Source organism: Halichoeres trimaculatus, unplaced genomic scaffold, assembly GCF_033239565.1.
Source record: "Halichoeres trimaculatus isolate MK-OKI-2021-1 unplaced genomic scaffold, fHalTri1.1 fHalTri1_scaffold_14, whole genome shotgun sequence".
Lineage (NCBI taxonomy): Eukaryota > Metazoa > Chordata > Actinopteri > Labriformes > Labridae > Halichoeres > Halichoeres trimaculatus.
The window spans coordinates 6,694,226-6,715,545 of record NW_027437192.1 but is presented as its reverse complement, the minus strand read 5'-3'; the positions used below and the strand labels follow the sequence as shown (position 1 = coordinate 6,715,545).

At 39.8% G+C, this 21,320-nt stretch overlaps 1 protein-coding gene across 1 annotated transcript in view; it reads left to right on the top strand.

The window, feature by feature from the left end:
- The first annotated feature begins 1,675 nt into the window (after window positions 1–1,675).
- The window catches only part of rnf19b (ring finger protein 19B), a 56,318-nt gene continuing 36,673 nt past the window's right edge, over window positions 1,676–21,320 (top strand). The window contains exon 1 of the mRNA XM_074687090.1: window positions 1,676–1,979. The gene's annotated coding sequence lies outside the window, so the exon portion shown is untranslated. The remainder of the gene's footprint in view (window positions 1,980–21,320) is intronic.

Sequence of the window (21,320 nt, the reverse complement as noted above, 5' to 3'; positions counted from 1 at the left end):
GTTTGCATATAGTAAAATACCCATGCTGATACTGACATGCACACGATATCGACTCATTGATGCATGAGCTGGTTTCTTTGGAAGATGAACTTCCAGACACTGTTATATTCCTCCCACACAACCAAACTAGGAGGTATCACAACCCTCCAGGTTCATTTTGATTGTCTATATTTATTTATAAGCCCAAAAGCTTTCATAAAATCCTCCCCTGGAAAATAAAACCACTCCATTAGATTGCAGCTTTTACCAAGAAGCTACTTCAGATTGCTACCAGAACTGAAACAGAGGTCATATTTTAGGTTCAGTGGTGATTTTCTGACTCTCTGAGCAAAATACACTTCAGCTTTTGTTGACTGTTAGGTGTGAAATTTGAGTGTAACCTCGGTCAACAGCAAATGAGTCCGTCTGGCGAAAGATGGATGACATGAGGAGGCCTTAAAGAAAGAATAAAGGAAGAATAGGGCTATAAAAATACTTAAGAAGATTTTTAAATTACATTCTTACACCACTTTTACATAGCTTATACATCCCTCTTGCTTCATTTTGTAGCGTACTTGTGTGTTAAATCATGTCTGACAAATTTTGGCCTTGAAGCAGAAATTATTTTGATATTGGATGCATAGATTATTACAGAAGAGGAGTGAATATTTAGGGCTTTTTAAACTGAATTTCAGCTGGCAGACAGAGTCAAGTGTGATTGTAGAAAGATCAGAATCAGAAATACTTAATCTCTGGGGGGGAAATTGCTTTGTTGTTATTGTTACTCCTTAAAAAAAAGAAAAAAAAAAAACAGAAAGTACCAAATAAGGAATTATAAGACTTGCGAAATTGCAAAAATATATATATATATATATATATATATATATATATATATATATATATATATATATATATATATATATATATATATATATATATAGCACTCCATACACCATCCATACAGAGATAAAACACAGGATCATCACACTTTTCAATGGACTGTATAGGAGTTAATGTCACTTGAGAACAATTTTAAATTGTTATTTAATGTGCAAATATTTGTATTAGAATAAGGTGTTACTTTCTCAAGGACATATTGTGGATTATGCCAACCCCACTCTGATAAAAAATACAAATCACCTAAAAAAGATACATTTTAATTATAGTTATAAGGAGTATTAATTTTTTTCATTCTTAAAAATTCTTCTTTATCTCCCAAAATACATCAATAGTAGTTCTTAAGAGGCAAATACTGAACCTCTTCCTACGTTTGACTCACTTTTTGGATTAATTATTTTAGATAAATTCACATGAGTCATCACAAACTTATCACAAGATCACATCAAAGCTAATTACTGTGCAAAAATAAACAAAATAAAGAGGATTTTCTTTCCACTGTTTACACAAGTTTTTGGTTTAATTATTTCCGTGTCGTCCCAAATTTGTGATTTTTTTCGAAACCGAAAATATTTGTTTTTCTCATTTTCTGACGCTCGGTCAATTTATTACACCACCTCAAACAAACTCTTTCCAGTTAGTTTCTTTTTCACGCCTCCACCCAGCCGCTCAGACGCCGTTTTCAGTAAACGCTTGTTGAAGTTTCTGGTGGGAGGAGTTGACGCTGCGGGGCGGAGTTTCCTTCCTGGTGACGGCGTTACGTCACCCAGCGGGGCTTTCCTACATGACGTCAGAAGGCAGCAGCAGCGGCAGCAGAGCGGCAGAAGCGGAGCGGCAGTCAGAGAAGGAGACGCGGAGCGAGCTGCGGAGATTACCCAGAGTTTCAGTGCTGTGGTCACGGGGTGAAAGACAACCAGAGGCCGCCTGTCAGTCACCTTCCAGCGGCCGGAGAGGAGGAGGAAGATACGCCTGTTACAGGAGGACTGTTTCTGCCGAGCAGCTTGACGATAAAACCGCAAGGAAGCACACCGAGGGAGGGAGCAGAAGTGGCAGCCGCATCGCTTCCCAGCCTCTCCTGTGGAAGAAATCCGCTCCAGAGCAGGGTGAGCCTCATGTCTTCCAAGAAGCTATTTTATTCTGAATCTATCTTTCACTTTAAGATGAAAGAATGCAGTAAACTGTCACCACAATGCTTCAAAATGACAGCTTTTCTCTGGGTTGGTTTTTCTCATTATGCATCTGCCAGTCAGGAGGGTCAACTCAAACCAAAACCACCCAAATGATCATGACACAGAGGGAAAAATCTCATAAAACATGTAAGCTAAAGGGAGATGTTACAGTACAAAGATGTGAGGAGAGAAACCAGAGCAGCTGCAGGTCTTGAAATAATCTTAAACTCTGAAAACAAAATGTCTTCAGCCTCTGAGCAGTCATTGTCCAAGTCCTGAAGGATGCCTGGGACTCCAAATCCTTTCCTTCAAAACATTCCTGTCCGCTCCGCCACTCCCTGCTCACAGTGCAGGCTGAGGACATGCTGTATGTTCCTGTCAGGAGAGCACAATATACAGGTTATTAAAGGGAGCAGAGAGGAGGAGATGTGTGATACTGTGAGGTGTTACAAAGACTGGGACACTAACTCCTCACAGAATGAATACTGTGAGGATATTTGGGGGTTTAGGTGTAAAAAGGTGTGGTGACATTTTTCAGAAATGATATTTGGATGAAAACAGGCTTTTAGATTTGTGACAGTTATTGTTTAACAGTAAATCCAAAAGCAAACCTTCAGATAAACACAAACCAGGGTTTTTCTGAATCAACCCAGGCTGTGTGAGTGTTTCATAAGGTTATTAAGAGATGTAATCGGCTAAATGGTGATGTTTTGGATAAGCTAATAAGCCGTTCTTTGTGTCAGAGTGAATGGTTTCCCATTGTTGTTGAAGGTATTTAGCAGTCAGTCTGAAGTGCTGGATTTGTTCAGATGTTACAGATGACTGGTGTGTTGTTTCTCAGTAGGAGCAAACAGTCAGTCTGGTGTTTGTTTTCAGTGGAAACAAGCTTCACAGAGAGGCAGGCACAAAGTTTTGACCATGTGTGAAGAAAGAGGTTAACCTCATGAGTCCAGCTGGTGATACTTGAAGGTGACGCTAAGATAAGAAAAGCATGTTCAGGATGGTTAAAGATGAACATTTCGCGGCTTTCTTCCTTTTTGTGAATTTCACACTTTGACTCCCATGGGGGAGAAATCAAACACCAGCATCTGATCAGCGCTGCTGCACAGCATGTGGGCGGAAAAGACAGAAAGTGCACCACAATAAAGAGTCACTGTTTGTGTTCGATAAAGAGCATGACAAAGATTAATCTGTCAGATCTGATCAGGATCACGTCTGGTGAAAAGAGTCTGGAAACTGCAGATACAACACAGATGTTAACACTGGAGAGTGCAGCTGAAAACCACTCAGATCAGTTTGGTCTTCATCCACTCCTCTGAGGTCTTTGTTCTTGGGGGATGACATAATTTCTCCCCCTTTTTTGGATGAATTCTATAAGACTACAGTAGCTAAAGTAAAGTTTGCATAGCTTTTAACACTGGTGTTTACTAAAGGATAAGTAGCTGTAGGGATTGCCCAGTCCCTGGTTATCTGTACCGGTACTCAACGGTACCATTTTTTAAATCCTTTTTTTGTGTATATGTGGTAAATAATGATAATTTGTTTGATAATAGAATAGTTTTTTTTTCAATTTAACATATTTATTCTTCAATATATAACCTTGTAATGCTGTGTTCATGTCCAGCATGGAAATTCAATGACTCCTCCACTCCCTCACAGTCACAAGGATGAGTTTAGGTACCTAAACATGGTACCTTTTGATTTAACGTGAATTCAGTCGGTACTAGAGCCCGACCGATTAATTGGTCAGGACCATTAATCGGGCCGATTATGCCTGTCACCGATTAATCAACATCGGCCAAAATGTAGCCGATAATAAAGATTTTTGCGCCATGGAGATTCTGTCACTCCTGCTCATGTGTGTTGGGCTACACACTGCCCGAGTGCCCGCCCCCTCCGTCCACTATTATCTAATGTAAGACTACAATACAGCGTTTTAACGTCGTGTAAGTTGCTCATTGTGTGTTTACATTTGAATTTTTTTTTCTACTTACTGTGTTTAAAGTTTGACTTATTAATTTATTATTGTATTTACAGCTTGTTCTTATTTATCATTGGTTAACACTACAGTTCTTATGTTGACAGTTTTATAATTTAAGTTCCTTGTTTTAATTTAATAGTTCTGTCTCTGTCTTGAATCATATGGGTATTATTATAATTTGTGTTCATATACAGTATATATATCCTGTGTATATCAATGAATTTATTAATATATATATCAGCCGATATACCGAATATCAGCTGATATATTGGCTTTATTTTGCCCCCAGTATCGGTATCGGTATCGGCCCCAAAAATCCCATATCGGTCAGGCTCTAGTCGGTACCTATAAAAATACCTAATTTGGCACCCATCCCTAAGTAGCTGACAAAATGATATCCTGAAAACAGTAGTTCACCGGAAATTCTGTCAAAAAATGCCATTGATAGACTCAAATATGAACACTTCCTGCTTTTTCTGTTGGCGCTAACATTATAAATCACACAACTCTTAATGGTGGATTGGAAAAACATCTAAAGGCATCCGCTTGGATTAGGAGAAACTGGGGTGCATATTGCTCCATTTTTTTATCTAAATAAATCAAACAATACAATGAACAATAAAGTAAAGTAGACTAGCTAAAATGTAAAGTGCATGGCTTTTGAAGTTCGTTTTTGCAATTACTTATAACAACTAGAAAAGCACCCAGAGAGCGCAGACCTCCACCAAGCATATTGTGATTGTCACCAACACTTTAGTCCTACTTTAATGTTATACTCCCTTTCAGCAGACTGTCTGCTACAATTTGGTGTTAGTTGCAGATTTGTACGATAATTTGTTTCCTGACAGTGTTGAAAATTATGACGACCCAGTACATATTTCATATTCCAGATCTTAGTATCCAGAATATTGCCAGGATCTGGATCGTACTTTTACATCTGTCAGAAATGATGGTGACCTTGTCTTGTATCGTTTTACAAAGCAATCCAACCATTTATCTTGGAGTTTTATACACATATGGTGAAAACAGCCCTATCTCACAATGATAAAGAATCTTTTTAAAAAATCCTGGATCCAGATGGTGATCCGGATCACCTCCAAAATTTAATCACTTCTTCCTTATTCCATTCTGAACATTTCCTGAAAATTTCATCAAGATCTGTTCACTGTTTTTTGAGTTGTGTTGTTCACAGACAAACTCTCCCAAAGACACAACCTCCGTGGCGGAGGTGATAAGGTTGGGACAAGTTGTTGATCTGCTTATTCATTAAATAGTAATTTACAGTTAATTTACTCAAATTTAACAAAAAATCAGTCATGTTTTTGCAAGGAAATGTGACAAAAATGCAGTTTAAAGACTCACATGCACAGACTGTCTGCTTTCTGTTTGCAGTAACGTTATAAATTGCACATCTTTAGATGTTGGATCAACAAAACAAGATTTTTAAAGGCATCACTTTGAACTGGGAGGAACTTAGTTGCTTATTTTATGAAGTTATTGCATCAAATAGATGAAAGAAACCAGAATTTGCAGCTCTGAATATTACAGATGTTTAAGTTGTTTTGTGATGAACTCTACTGTCTGTGTCAGCGTCTGTAATAGTATCTGTTGTATGGTTTTATGTAAACATGCTCTGTGTGTGGATCTGTTAGAAAGTGATCCAAACCTCGGCACATTTCATCAGTGGTCAGTTCAAACAGATTTTTGTCCTGTTAGAAAATGTCCTGATCATTTCCTCCTCCTCCTCCTCCTCCTCCTCTGTGTTTGACCATTACCTCATCTAGAGGAGGTTTGTGTTCCCGTCTCATTACGTAGTTCAGGTTTCAGACAATAGCAGGGAATTTACACGCTCAGTTGTCATGTGTGCTGCGTGTCTGTGTCCGAGCATTGTGCCGTCGTTTCCTCCCTGAAATCTGAGTCCACTCCTCTAGTTTACTACTGTGACTGCTGCTCACCTCATCCCTCTCCGTGTGTGTGTGTGTTGTAAGTAAACGTGTGTGTTAAAGTGGTGGTGTAAAGGGGCTCCGAGGTTTGCTCTTTGCGACTGTAACGCCTGCAGGCCCGGCATTAAACATTCAGCAACTCAGCAGCGCGGCTCCTGAACGCTCCTCTAATTATAGAAGCTCCCCGCCTGATTCTCGCTACCTCCACCTTCCAGTGCCGAGCTCTGGACTCTGGATCCTCCATGTGTTTTTAAGTGTGTGTGTGTGTGTGTAGGAGAGAAAGAGATGTGTTAATGAGAAGCTGTGGGAGGGAGTGAAAATCCTTATATTCTCATTTTGTGCACCCATCTGCCCCATTTATTCCTCATGTTCACAATCTTTTGAGAAAGATGGAAAGATGTATGATTAAGTTGAATAAGTTGTATCTGTTTTGAGCAGAAGCATCAAATAGAAACCACACCTCACTTTTCAACTGTTTTTTCCAATGTGTTATTTTTGCAACAAATTTGATGAGAATTCAGATTTATTTGATTTATTTTGCATTTTATTGCACAAAAAAGTTCCAGGAAGTGTCTTTTTCTTGACCTCTGAAGACCCAGCGTGGACACATGGACATTACATTTGTGCCTTTTAGATCCATGATACTTCATTTTTAAAACTTTGACCGATTCGCCACATTTAGGGACACTTCCCACATCATCTTTTGGTGAAATCACAACGTTAAGCTCCTTTTCTGCAGTGTAATATGGATCATTGATGTCTTCATGAAATGGTAGTAACATGTTTTGGTCCAAAAAGCCAATAAATCAAGCACAGCAGCATTGTTTCCAGGCTCTCATAGCCCCTCTGTTCAGAACGCTCTGATTTAGTGGGCGTGGCCTTCATATGTAAATGAGCCACCGCTGATACCGCCCCGCTCTTCCACATCCCTGAGAGCGGCGCCACAAGCTCCGAGTGCACAATGTTTAGAAAACGGCAAAGCTTGTGTACCGTAACATAACAGGCTAAAACAACAGGCTAACTGCAGCTAAAGTTAGCATCCTGAAGCTAACACAGAGACAGGGGGGACACTGAGGAAAAGCTCTTACATCTGCTCCACAGCACACAGCATTTAAAATACTCACATTTCCAGGGTCCCAGGTTTGTTGGTGGATGGTTGGTAATGCGCCTGGATTCAGGACCAGTCTATTCGCTAGCCCTCTGTTGTACTGTCCAAAGTTGGAAAAGCAGTCGGCCGTGAAGTGACTAGCACACACATGCACAGTTTTACTGAGTGTAGCTGGAACATTTCCTTGATAAATGAACTCTAGCCACTTAGTCTGGTCTTCTCCTGAGATGGGAAGCTTGTGCATGGAACTATGTGGCTGTTTACAGCCAAAAACAGAGCAGTGATGGCTCTTCAACTTTGGTATTCTCCTTCCTGCTGCTGGAGAGATTTCTCTCTGGTTGTCTTGCACACCACACAATAGCTTGTGTCTTAATGGTGAAACTTCAAACTACACTTTACTTTCCTGCTCTGTATTTGGTCTCCACCATGTGCTGCTCAATCTTCCATGGTTCAAATCCGCTGGTAGTGAAATTCATCCAACTTCTGTTTCAATGAAAGGAAGGTGAAATTTAAGAGGATTGTTTTTCAGGCCCAAAACCAAAAAATAAAAGGAAGAAAAGATGATTAGTGAAGTGATTAGAATCTGTTGCCACCAACACCACCTTGAAATCCACCGTTAATATAAAAACACCTTGAGCATATCAGCTTTGAATCTTCTGTTTTCTTTGGCCGACAGGACAAATTATGACTTTGTTTCCACTAATAACATCCTCTGTGTAGACTTAAAACTCAACAGGGCTTTTGCTTCACGTTTTATGAAGAATTATATAAATTTGCCACACCACAAGCTTTCAGCACCTGGTGTTTTCAGGCAGGCGTCCAACCACGCACTAACCAGGCCCGACCCTGCTTCGCTTGGGGCGAGATCAGGCTTGTTCAGGGTGGTATGGCTCGAGGCACTGTAATACTGGCGTGATATTAGTATTGGTAAATTAACGCTTTAAAAATGATTATGTGAAAATTTCTGTTACTGTGTTCACACTGACAGGTGATTCCTGCCAACAACAAACTTCAACATGTGTGGAAGTACTTTGAAGTGACAGGAACAGCAAAATGTGTGATACCTTTAAAACAGGCCCCATGAGGAAGAGATAAACAATAGTCTTTCAGCTCTAACAGTTTGATCTCGTGAAGTTTCTGTGAAGTAAGAAGAAGTAGTGTTGAGCCTGTAAAAACCTGTCAACTGCCTTGACTTTTGGGAAAACCAGTGAGTTTATCAATAACCAAGCCTTGGTATTGATTCCATGTTAGTATCAGTATTAGTGTTGGTATCAACTAGATCATCTGCGCCAAAACACAACAAATCCAGAGAAATAATATTCAGTTCTTGCAAGAATCAGAATCAAATCTAATTTATCACATTTTAATCTCATATCTGCTTAAGGTCCCCTAATAAAAAATCTGAATTCTAGGACATTACATAATTGTAATGAATGACTAATCAAATGGTTACACGAAGAGAGGATTTGATAAATCCACATTTTTTCAACTGGCTAATATTAAAATGTGTTCGCTGCCATTGACGTCTATAGACGTCAATTTGATTGCGACCGTTTACTGAACACAATCTATAAAAGAACGTTTTGACAGTTTTTTAATGAAAAACAGGACAAAAACATGTAAGAAGACAGTCCACTCTTCTATGGTAGTTTTGATGTTTACATAGTCAGAAAAAAATACTATTTTGGTCTTGGAAAATTGTTCAAGATGCTCTGAAAATGCTTGGCAGCCATTGAGTACATCTTGCATTAATTTTTATAACACGTCAATTTGTGGTTTAATTAAATTATATAATTAGGGCGTTAAGGAAACCCCCCCCCCCCAAAAAAAGATAACCAGTAATAAAAGCAAGCAATTGCACATTTTGAAGGTAGAGGGTGACAGCATTAACAGGAGTGACAGTGTGACTGGTGAATATACAGACTGAGCCATCTGGAAGAAAAAAAAAATATTACAAAAAAATTGTGTTTAAATATATATATATATATATATATATATATATATATATATATATATATATATATATATATATATATATATATTTATTTATTTATTTGTTTATTTATTTATTTATATATTGATATAATTTTATGAAATATATTTTAAAAAAATAGTAAAGGTGAAATTGAATAAAATATGGAAATAAAACAATAAAATCAAAGGTGTTAATGGAACAACAAAAAATTAAATGGTAAAAATATGGTACATATGAAAACACTGAGCTGAAATGAATAGTGCATCAGTTAAGACAAAATATTACCTGTTACTCGTTATTCTGATACTATCAAAGTGGTTCCATTCTAGAGATCAGATGCGTGTAGTAATAATATTTTACAATGCTGTTGTCAGACTCTTTATGGTTTGGATTTTATCATGGGTAGTTCATACTTAAAAATGTTCTGATGTGTTTTACTCGCAGGAGCAGCAAAGTTAGGATGATAGTCTGATCTGAATGAATAATTAACAAGTACTAACAGTTTTAAAACAATAGGTCTAACATTGGCATTCACACTAACCATGATTTTTCTGTGGACATTAGCACATAACAGTGATCACAATGGTGACACCAACATTTTTAGTGGTAGCAGTTGAAGTGTGACGAGGCCACAGCAGCAGTGATCCTGAAGAACTGACAAGTTGAGGGAGTTCAAAAAGTCCCAGGCAGATCCATCGTTAAAAACTTTAATGAGACATCAGCATTCAGTAACAGCCTCTTCAGTCTTTTGCAAATTGGCTCATTTTCATAAATTACTGTAAAATAGCTCATCTGCTTTTCCAAAAAGTCCTGACTGATTTTAATAACAGGTTTTAGTTAGATACGGCCTCCTCTCACAGAGGATGCAGCATCACTGGAGTAGGTTTATGGAAAGTGGCCAACTATGGAGTCAGTTTCCACAGAAAAGGGTGTGTGTGTGAGTGCACCGGGAAACAACCGCTCTGCCCCACAAACACACCGACATAATATTTTGTATTCAAATCAGCTTCAATGTTCGCTTGTTTTAGAGAAGCACACATGTTCGGGTGAGGCTCATTTTGCCAGATGTTTGGCTTGTTTTCTCGGGGAGAGGGTTGTGCTCTTATACACACACTCTCACTCACACACACACGAACAGTGTTCAGACTGTGTGAGCTGAATTCCAGGGAAGAGCCGGCCTTCATGTCTGGTTGTCAGGTTGGTTTTTTCCACTGACGGAGGAAATGCTTCCCTCACTGCTGCTGATGGAGCTCCATCAACTCGCCCCCACACGATCACGCCAAAAAACCAATCACTCTGCTTACAAAATAACACGTTATGAGCAGCTTTGTTCTGTGGGTGGGTGGGTGGCCCTGCTGTTTCTGTGGAAAGTGCTTTTGTGGACATGTAAAACATTTACCGAAAAGATAAATGGCCCACTACTTTCATGCTGTTTCTTCAGTTTCATCAAATTTATTTAGTGGAAGAGTTATCATGAATGTTAGCCGTCAATAAACATTGATGCACCACTGAGATATCTTCCAAACGTTACTTAGATCTGGTTCGGTCTTTATCCAGTACTCTGGATTTCAAATTAAAAAATTTCCCAAGTGCCGTGGAACAAATTTAATTTTTTAACACAGCTTTTCTCAGGGTCTTGCTTCTATTTTAGATACTTATCTTGTTTAACTTTACACACAGAAACAAAACAGTTTCACAAAAAAACAAAAACTACCAAGGTCAAAATCATCATCCCTCTTAAGAACTGACCTTATTATTGAGCCAAAGCACAAACCACTGCTGTCTTTAATCCTGTGCTTTAACTTTGTAATGTTCATAGTCCAAACTGAGGATTTTCCTACATTTTACACACAGGAGAAAAACCTCAGCTCAGGCTTAGAGCGGTCACTGAAGCAGAAAGCATCAGACAAAATAACATAAGAAATGAGTTTAGTTCGTGATATGTTAGACTAACCTTGCAGAGTTTGCATTGCACTTCATTTTCGTTCGATTTCTCTGAGGACTCCCCACACTTTCCAATCCATAAATGAGCATCTGTTCGTTTTTTGTTTGGCTGTAGATCCTCCCACCTTTTGTCTTCTGTTCTGGCTCCGTTCATTACGTCAATTTGTTGCTGTGGTCAAGTTAAATGCGATCTTGTTTGGATACAGTTTGTTTTGTTTTGTAAATGGTTTCCACAACTTCCTGTCCCACTTGACTTGTTTTTGTGGAATTGACGCATAACAGCTCTGGCATCTGGCATAAAACTGTGATCTGCCACAGACGGGACAAACAATTGTCGCATGAACTGTTTGATTTTTTTGAAGTTAATGACTGTTTGATTATTTGAAAATCATTGCCGATCCCTAGATTACACAGAGTTATTGCCGCGTTTTTTGAGAGTCAAGAAGTAAAGTGAGAGGAAAAAGAGCCTCACAGTCCAGAACAAGTCTGGCAGTGGTAGGAAGACAAAGATTTCAAACTGGACTCTGGAAAGAAATCAGTCAGCGAGAGATGAATTTCTAAAGAGCAGAGACCAACGATCAAACCACATGATTTCATGACTTAGCTGAGTCAGGAACTGAAAGCAGCGTTTCCACCAAGCAGTCCGGTTCGGTTCAGTACTATTTGGCACAGTTTGGTGCAGTTAAGCCTGATCCCGTTTGTGTTTCCACAGCAAACTGTGCCTGCTCGTGGTAGGCGGCGTGTATGCTGGATGCCAAAAGCCACAGCCGTTAAACAATAGCATGACACCGTAGCACCGCGACACAGTTAACCCCGCTAATAAATCCAACAAAGAAGAAAAAGGTGACACAGTAAACAAAGAGCATAGATGGAAGACATGCAGCATTTCGTCCTCTCTGTGATTGTCATGTAGCTCTTTGATACAAGGAACAATCAAGCTTTGTTTCAGAGACGTCTGTGTGTCGCCAGGAGAAATGCAGCCGCTGTCGGGGTAAGTGACGATTCTTTCGACCAATCAGCGGTCTGCAGTGTTGTAGCTCCACCTTCCCAGAGCGGATCGGTTCAGTCTGACACCCATACAAAAGGGTCCCAAAAAAGTGGGACGGCTCGTCTCCGTTATTTGGGGATCTGCCCTGGGATTAGTCAGTGGAAACGCCACAAAATGCATGCCATTCCGAGCCAGCCACTGGAGCCCTGATGTCACAGAAATGGACTGTGTGGAGGATGCAGGCCAAGAAAAACTCCACTTCTACAGAAAAGAGGGGGACACACCTTCGAGCCAGCAGACTGATGTACGCTGAGGACAATCTGGAGAGAGATTGTAAACACAAATGCTTTCAGTTGACTCCTTTTAATGTGAAGGAACAGTGGCTCTACTCCAAACTCCTGACCCTTTCTCTAAGGCCCTGTTTCTACCAAGTGGTAGAAATGGTATGGATCAGGATAGTTTGGCAAAGCCTGATCCTGTTTGTGTTTCTACAACCAACTGATCTCTTCTTGGTAGGCAGCTTGTGAGGCAGATGCCGCGTCAACTACATTATAGCCTGACAGCATAGCAGCATGACAGTGTACCCCACTAATAAATCCAACGACGCTGTTTGGTGACCCCATTTTCCAAAGAAGACAGTCAGCGAGAAAGTTAGCTTCGGTTATGTGTTGTTCTTTATTACCACTGTCACACAGCAAGTGACGATTCTTTCAGCCAATCAACAGACTGCAGTGTTGTAGCTCCACCTTCTGGGGTCTGATCAGTATGTCTGGTACCCCAACAGGAGGGAACTAAAAAGTAGGACATTATAGGTTGGTAATTTGGGGAATTATCTTGGTTTTAATCAGGAAACGCACCAAAATGTTGTCGTACTATGACGAACTGGACTCACGCTTGGTGAGAACGGGGCTTTGCCTGTTTGGCTCAAGTCCCACCTTACCACAATCTCAGCATTTGACTTAGAGTGGCGTTAATGATTGAATTTGTGAACTCTCAAATCTTGTCCAGCTTTGATTAGAAGGACTTTAGAAACTCAAGAAAAAAGCTGGCGAGTTGATCTTTAGAGTACACCAAAGGAAAATCAGATCCAAGGACTTTTCAGTTCCCGTTATATCTGCTTACGTATCACCAGGTCAGAGGATCCCAGTTGGACTGAGCAGGGCTCAGCTGTCAGTGTGAATGCTTCTGTATTTAACCGTGCTCTTCTAGAGGTCAGGGTCTCTGAATCACAAATTTGATAAAGCTAACCTTGACTTTTTTGTTGCCGTGCGGTGAAAGCAGCTGTGTGGGAGGAAGCCGCGGTGAGGTCACAAACCGCTCAGTGAATCGACTCTGGGGTTGGCAGTCCGTCTTTCTGCTCCAATGTGTCATTATAACCTCGTTAATCAGTCGTCATATCTAATCTGTGTGAGTCAGCCGCTCCTCCTGCTCTGTGGAAGTCGCCTTGACATCTGTGTGTGTGTTCCTGAACCTCTTTTTCCCTGTGTGTGTGGACTAAATGTTCTCACTGAGGTGCAGAGATGCTCTAAAGTGAAGAAGTTTTGCTTGACCTTGCTTCTTTAAAAGGAACACTTAGGCTCTAATATCCAGGATGTGCGGTCTGTGCTGCTGATCTATGAGGCCCATAAAACTAGCCAAAGCCTGGACGCTGCCTAACAACTGAAGAATGTCTGCTTAACTGTTGTTGGGTTAAGTGCAGCTGAGACCATATGATAACTCTGCTCACTAGCTTTTATTAGCTACACTGGCCTCTAATGTGGCTCCCACTTTAGGTCCAGTCCAACTCCGTTTAACCGCTTCAACTTTCACAAATTACAAAAATCGTTTTCAGGAAACAGCTCTGTCCCTGCGTCACGCTGGCACTCTCTTTTAGCCTTTTCTGTGGATCTGTCTGTTCATGTTAAAAACAACGTCATCAGTCAATTCAGGCTCCAGGCTTTTAGCTGATGCTCTCATCCAGAGTGATAAAATGCTGTTGAACACTGAGTGCGAAAGCAAATTTACTTGTAAGAACATCTTTGTGACTAATTAAACATGAAATACTACTTTTTTTCAAAATGTACAAGCTTTTATTAGAGTTATGTAAGAGTTAGAAACAATCTGTAACAAACACAGGCTGTTTTTTTTTAAAGCATGTTTTGTTTGTTGTCTTGAGTTGCATAATGTTGGATCTGCTCTCAGATCATGGTCACAAGCTATTAGAGCTAAGCCTGTGTTTGCTTACAGTATGCAAGGGAGGAGCTCCACGCTTATGCATCGCTGCGTGTGAACACAACTTAGATTTTTTTTATGTTGACGCTGGTTTTAGATTTGCTGCCCAGTGTCAAATGCGGGTGTAGGAGGGAGAGCGTGTGAAGTTCAGCGTCAGAGCGGACTTTCAGTTTTCCTGGGAATGAGAAAAGAAAGCAGCACGGAGTTCTGAGGAAACACACACACTTCAGGATGTTTGATGATGATGATGATGATGTGTTGAGCAGAAATGCAGGGAGAAAGGAACATGTTTCATTTTCATGATGAGACTCATGGCTCCAGTGTGGCACTGATTGAAATAGAAAAAAAGGTTCATGTCAGCTCCACATCTATGAGTTACAGCATCAAAATACTGATTGGAATCATGCATAAGTTGAAATAACCAAAAAATGCATCATGACAAAATGATACAAAATTAAAATCCAAGTTTGTCCAGTCATAACAAGCTAAATCTTCCAGTTAGATAATTTTCTCAACAGTTTTCCATAAAACTGTGTGTGTACTTTCACATTAAAGCTGCTCTGAGCAACTTTGGTTTCTGTTGATTGGTTGATTTTAGTGCCCCCTGCAGACAAAGATGTACATCTAATCTCTTCTCTGACTCTGTCCTGTGCATGCAGTGACTCCAGCTGCTTTCTTTAAACAGTAAAATGTATAATTCACTTGTTATACTAATGTGAAACCTAGCTCATAGCATAGCATAGCATAGCATAGCATTTGGCTGCTAGGTGAAGTAGCTAACCTCAAAACTTCTAATTAAAATCTTTGAGTTCAACACAAAGCAGAGATGTTTGGTATGATATCACTCAATCATAGACTGTATAGAGTGGACAGCGTGGCTCCGCCATTTACCACTGTACGGTTTTAAAGCCAAATTTCCCCTGTCACAGGCGCCGCCATTGGTAGAAGTTGTGCAGCCAGAGTCTGAACATTAGAGTCTAATCTTGTCTTGACTCTCCCTCCTGACATATTTTACAATCCCCCCAAAAATGTGCAAGAACAGCAGCTGTCAATCATCGTTCAACGTGATGTAAAACCTTGTTTTTAACCTTGAATAACTAATGAAAACAAAACTTTTCAGAAAAAAGAGGATTTGAATACAAGGCAGCCCATTAATATCCTTATAACACCACAACAGTCAGATGTGAGAAACATTTCTACGAGGTGTATTAATTTTTAAAGTTTGACCACAGCTCAGCTGGAATGATTAGGGCGATGGTTTTTTTTAACCTATACTGCAGCCAGCCACCAGGGGGAGCAATTTTTGTGGTGACCTCACTTCTAGCCAAGCATGATGACCTCCATTTTTTCTACAGTCCATGGACTCAATAGACAACACTGAATGTTTATAAGTACTGTTCATTTCTTATTCGTTTAGTGTAAACAAGTCATTGACACTTTTTAACCTTTATTCAACCAGAAAAATAACTTGATGAAATGACAGATTTCTTTTTCAATAGTGCCCTTGCCAAGACAGGCAGCAGCACAGAAAGAAAGAAACAAGAACTATTTTTAGAAGTCAATGTAGAGATCCTTCAAACCCATTGTTTAACAAATTGCAGTTATTAAAAATTCATAAGATTATAAATTACATTATATTAGAAATACTGTACAAAGCAACATTCAGAATTTTGTTAAAAGAGAAAGCTGTTATAACTTTAAAGGATTTGAAATGATCTCGAAAAAAAAACAAGATTTACAACCAAGTTAAAGGAACAGTTTATCACAGTAAGAGGGATAAATTTATGGAATAATCTGGAAAAGGACACCAAACAGGCCAAATCAAAAAATATCTTTGAAAATATTATCATATATAATATATCAAGTAAATATGGGGATGAAATAAAAATCACTTTTTGTTTTTTGAACATTAGGGAAGTCTAAATAAAGATCTTTTATGGATTCCACAATGGATTTGTAAATATTTTGTGAGGGGAAGGGCAGAAAAAAAAAACTTTTCTTCCATCTGCTCCTTTTTATTCATATTCATTTTTTTGTTTGTGTGTGTTTTTTGTCTGAATGAAATAAATAAGATCAAATATAATCAAATCAAAATCAAAATAAATCAGGAAATCTTGTAAAATCATCCAAAATAAAGTGAACATTAAGCAAAACGCGTACATAATGTCAATGTCAATTATTTTCTTTTTTGGCATTTTTGGACTTGAAGGCCTTTATTTTGAAAGGAAAGGACGGTGGACAGAGCAGGGTGGGGGTGGTATGCGGGAAAAGGATCTGGTCCACCTGGGACACCTACAACACTTCAAAAATGGACAGGTCCCTCTCTAGTATCTTCACACTGATCCACAGGGAAAACCTTAAGTTTTAACAGGCAGATACCTTGAGCAGAACCAGAGTAAGGGTTAGGAGCCAGCTTTCTGTGTTGAAAGTGAAAGACAGAGAGGGTGAGAGGAAGTTTTCGGATCCAAAAGAATCAATTAGATCAATGCACATGAATCATCGAAGCAGGAAAACATGTCAGCGTGAACATGGCAGGTAAGAGCAGCAGCCAAATTTCACCACAAGGAGCTGCAGAGAGAGAAACAAAGGGCCTGGCAGAAGCGTGGCAGCGCTGTCAATGAAAAGTCATCATTATCATCATCATCATCATCATAACTCAACTCACACTGAAACATGTCTGAACCTTTGACTGATCCATGACGTGTGTTTCACAGTGAATCCTGTGCAGACATGCGAGCAGTGAATCATGTGGTTGTGTAACAGCAGCTCACTGCAGCACACCTGGAGCATGCAACTGGAAACTCCAAAGTGTGTGTGTGAGTGTGTGAGTGTCTTTTCACTCAGGTGATACCAAAGAATTTATTTTTCATCATCTCATCTTGAAGTTTGTCAAAGGTGTCAAATGAAATCAAGCTACGCTCCATTTGTGGAAATATCACACTCTGAGTGTGTTTCCGAGAACACACAGCTGGTGTGTTTGTTCTGAGAAAGAGTTTGATAAACAACGATATGAGACAAGATAATCCTGCATCATGTGAAGCACACAGATAACACTAGTTGTGTTGTATGAAGACCTCTGTTTACCAATCGTGATGATGGTTAGTTGTTGCATAATATTTACGGATACACGACTGAACACACACACAACACGCAGGCATCACAAACACCAGGTCAGTCAAAACATACTACTTAAAAAACTTTCTATTCTCTGCACATAAACAAAATTTGACATTAACGGAGTATTTTAATTTGTTAGTTAATCTTTGAAGTGTTGACTGAGGGCGTGTAAACACAGAATTTCTGCACCGTGTCAAACTACTCTTGTTGGAATAAAGGATTTGATTCTTTCTTCCTCTGCTTTGTGTTTTCTGAAGCTTTGATACAAAAAACGAGTGAGAGCGAAAAGAAAAGACGACGTGGAGCACAAGGGCAGCCTGAGAAGGAGAGAACACAGAATCAAAACAGTGAGAGTGACTGAAACAACAAGTGAAAATAGGAGAAGAAAGGAAGGTTTTATTAGTGCAGTGTGTGTGTATCAGTGTGTGAGTATCAGTGTGTGTGTGAGATAGCTGAATTGAGCAGCAGTGGAGTAGGAGGACGAGTGTGGAACAAAGTGTGTGTGAGCATGTTGATAACAAATCGAGTCCAGATTGTGAAGTTCTCAGGCTGTTCGAGCCGATCTGCCAAATGACAACACACACACGCACACACACACACGCACGCACACTGAGAGCATAAGCATGATTATTTAACCATTGGTTCACATTTTGGGAACATGTGAAAGTCTTTATAGAACAAGTCAAATCTCCTGTTACCTAACGGTGGTGCTGATATAACCTCTGCCGCGGTTGCTGACGACATTTGAAACTGTTTATTCGACTGATTCTCTTCCACTTTATTTACACGCTCATTTGCCAGTTAGTGATTTTCCTTGAGGCTTCTGTTAAAGCTGGGGAGCAGTTTCATAAACAAATTGGTTGGAAATTAAGAATTAAACACACATGGGAAGAATGACTTGAGTTAACTAAGATAAATATACAAGATTAAAATTTATCAATGTGAATTTAAAATGATAAAAGTCAAATAAAAATCAGGGGTGGCCCTTGAAATCTGATTGGCTAAGCTACTTAAAATGTAAGCTATGATGGTTATTTACCTTTGAAGATGCAGGACTTGTGTTGGCAGTGAACTATCTGCACTGAGTTTCAACCATAGACTGTATAATATGAGGGCATGGTCTCTGTGATGTCACCCATTTGTTTCTGATATAGAGCTTTGAAGCCTATCTTTGATGGGGGCCATGTTGGAAATGCAGAACTCAATCTAGCTTTGTTTGAGTTGTAATGAGGTAAAAGAGATGGGACTTTAGCCTCTTAGCATACAGCTACAGGGTTCCCGCCTGTTAGCCAGGCCCTTATCAGGGCAAAACTCATCAGTTTGATAACTAAGACAAAAATGAGTCATAAAATAAAAAACCCAAAACCTCGTTGTTCTTTAGAGTCTGTCATAAATATGTTTATTGATACTGTAAAACTGTCATTTTGGCTTGGTGTGTATGTGGCTTCTGGTGTTTCTGTTGCCAGCTTCAAGTGGACACTGAAGGAACTGCAGTTTTTAGCACTTCATGGGCTTCATTTCTCACAGCTAGAAGTTGTTGCTTGGTTGCAACAAACTGTTAGTAGTTTTCTTTGTGTTTATGAAACACATGTTCCTTTGTTGATGGTGCTCAGGAGGTGATAAGTCCATGAAAAATACTTGGCAAATATCTGTACCTATCAAAAAAACATAAATTTATAAACTAGGTTTCTGTATCATTGCCAATTTTACTAACTTTTTATGTTCCTAAAGTTACAACTTTGGACCCACCTCCTCCTCACCAAGCTCCTCTTTGTATGCTGTGTCTGATTTTATCAGTGTCATATGTCTTGTCACAAAGGAATTAGATACTTTTATAGGTACTTTTGATTCTGTCAAAAGTACCAGGTACCAATTCACCTAAAATCAAAAGCTACCATGTTTGGGTACCTAAATGCATCCTCTTGATTGTGAGGGAGTGGAAGAGTAGGCGATTTTCCATACTGGACATGAACACAGCATTGCAATGTTATATATATTGAAGATTAAATATGTGAAAGTAAAAGAAATATATATTTTATTATTACACAAATTGATATTTTTTCCCACATAAACACAAAAAAGTACTGAAAATTGCTACCGTTGAGTACCGCTACCAATTGGCATCAGTATTGTATTGTTTAAAATCTGAAAGGTACCCATCCCTAATTGCCACAGATACTCACTCTGCTCTTTATCCTTTGGGGTCTTTGCTGCTGCTCTCCCTTCCTTTATGTGATTTGTAGCATGGAGGTGTGCTCTCCTTTCCTGACTCATGGCTTTGGCATTCTACGTAGGGATGCCTCAATCCAATCCACTGATTGGTATCGATACCAGATATGGCTATTTTTGGAGGAACGGATAGCAGCGAATCTCGTTATGCTACCGATCAAGTTTCACGTGTTTTCAGCACCGTCACGCTTTACGACTGCTGTAAATCAAACCATGTTGCAAACGTGCGCTGTGTAGGACCACTGCTCTTTGGAAAGGAGTGATAGTAAAACAGCGTCTTGCAACATTTTTAAAGTGAGTGTTCCTCGAGGAGATGCCAACAGGGCTCACTTTAATACAAGAGAAGAGAAAGGAGAAAGGTATCGGCAAAACACATCATGAATAAAAAGATCGGAAGTCAAAAGATCTGTGTTGGGACAGTCCTACTTGAATGTAGGCCCATAGAATATTGAGGAGCTCCCAGGTCAGAGCCATCCTGGTCCCAGCTGAATTATCTTTTGGTCACACAGATTTTAAACAGAGTGACATCAATAGAGACTCGGAAAAGATAAATAATGTTTGGTTTTCACTAAACATGGATTTTGTTGCTGGTGTTTTGAAGCTATCATCCACAACAAGCCAAAAGCACCAAAGCACCCAAACACTACTGACAGTTTACATGGTTTCTTTTTGTCTCATGTCTTCAGTTTTCAGGCTGCAAAAGCTGCCCAATCCTCCGTGAATCCCCCCTTGAGATTCTCCTTAAAGTATTCAAACTGTACCAGCTAATCAGAAGTGAGTCTTCAATTAGAAAACAGAGAAAGAAGTGTAAAGAGATCTGACAGACGAGAAAGACTCCTCTCCTCTGATCCGTCGTTTGATGAAACCTCCTTGGAAAGCAGGAAATCTTTTTATCAGCGCTGGAGATCCTCGCCTCCGTGTTTTCTAAAAACAAACAAAAGCAGGTCTTCAGAGGGTTGTGGCTCTGTGTGTTTGTGTGTGTGTGTGTGTGTGTGTGTGTGTGTGTGTCGCTATTAGAGATAAAGGTGTTTGTTCTTCAGGTAACTTGTTGTTAGGAGGCAACAGCACAGAATTAATGTGCTTTTTAAGGCTGACCAGTTTGATTCCAGCACATGGAGCGCTGATCACTGGGCCCGATGGGAGGCCTGTGTTGTAGAGAGATGAAAGAACACACACGCACACACACACACACACACAGGCTCACACACACAGATCTGTTCAAGTTTGTTAATACAGTGTTAAAATCAAACCTCTCATTTCTAAAAAGCATCGACCGCTCAGGGCTCTTTCAAAAACACACACAGAAGCTGCCATCTGTGACTGTGCAAAGTCTGTGTGTGTGCGTGTGTGTGTGTGTGTGTGTGTGTGTGATGCTCTGGGTGCAGCAGAGGAGAGGGTTATTACACACTCAGCCTGTAGGAGGGTATATTTAGGAACCGTAGGCTTTTTATACACTTACACACATTTCAGAGGAGACCCGCTTTGACCCTGAGAGGATGGAAAGTGATGGCTGCTATGGCAACCGTTGGATGGATGGATGAAAAGGCGCATACAGGCTTCACCATTTCCTGTGCCCAGCGGTGGAAATCCTCCTTTTTATTGATTCTTCTCAAGAATTTTCACTTCCTCTTCCTCTGTCCACGCTGAAATGTAGGTTATCAATATCCCACGTCTCTCTGGAGGCTGCAGAAACAAAAACAACATGGCAAATTTCTCCCTTTGTTTGAAGAATGTCTTTTATCTTCTGGATGCACTGAAGTGAACTTTGTCCCCAAGTGA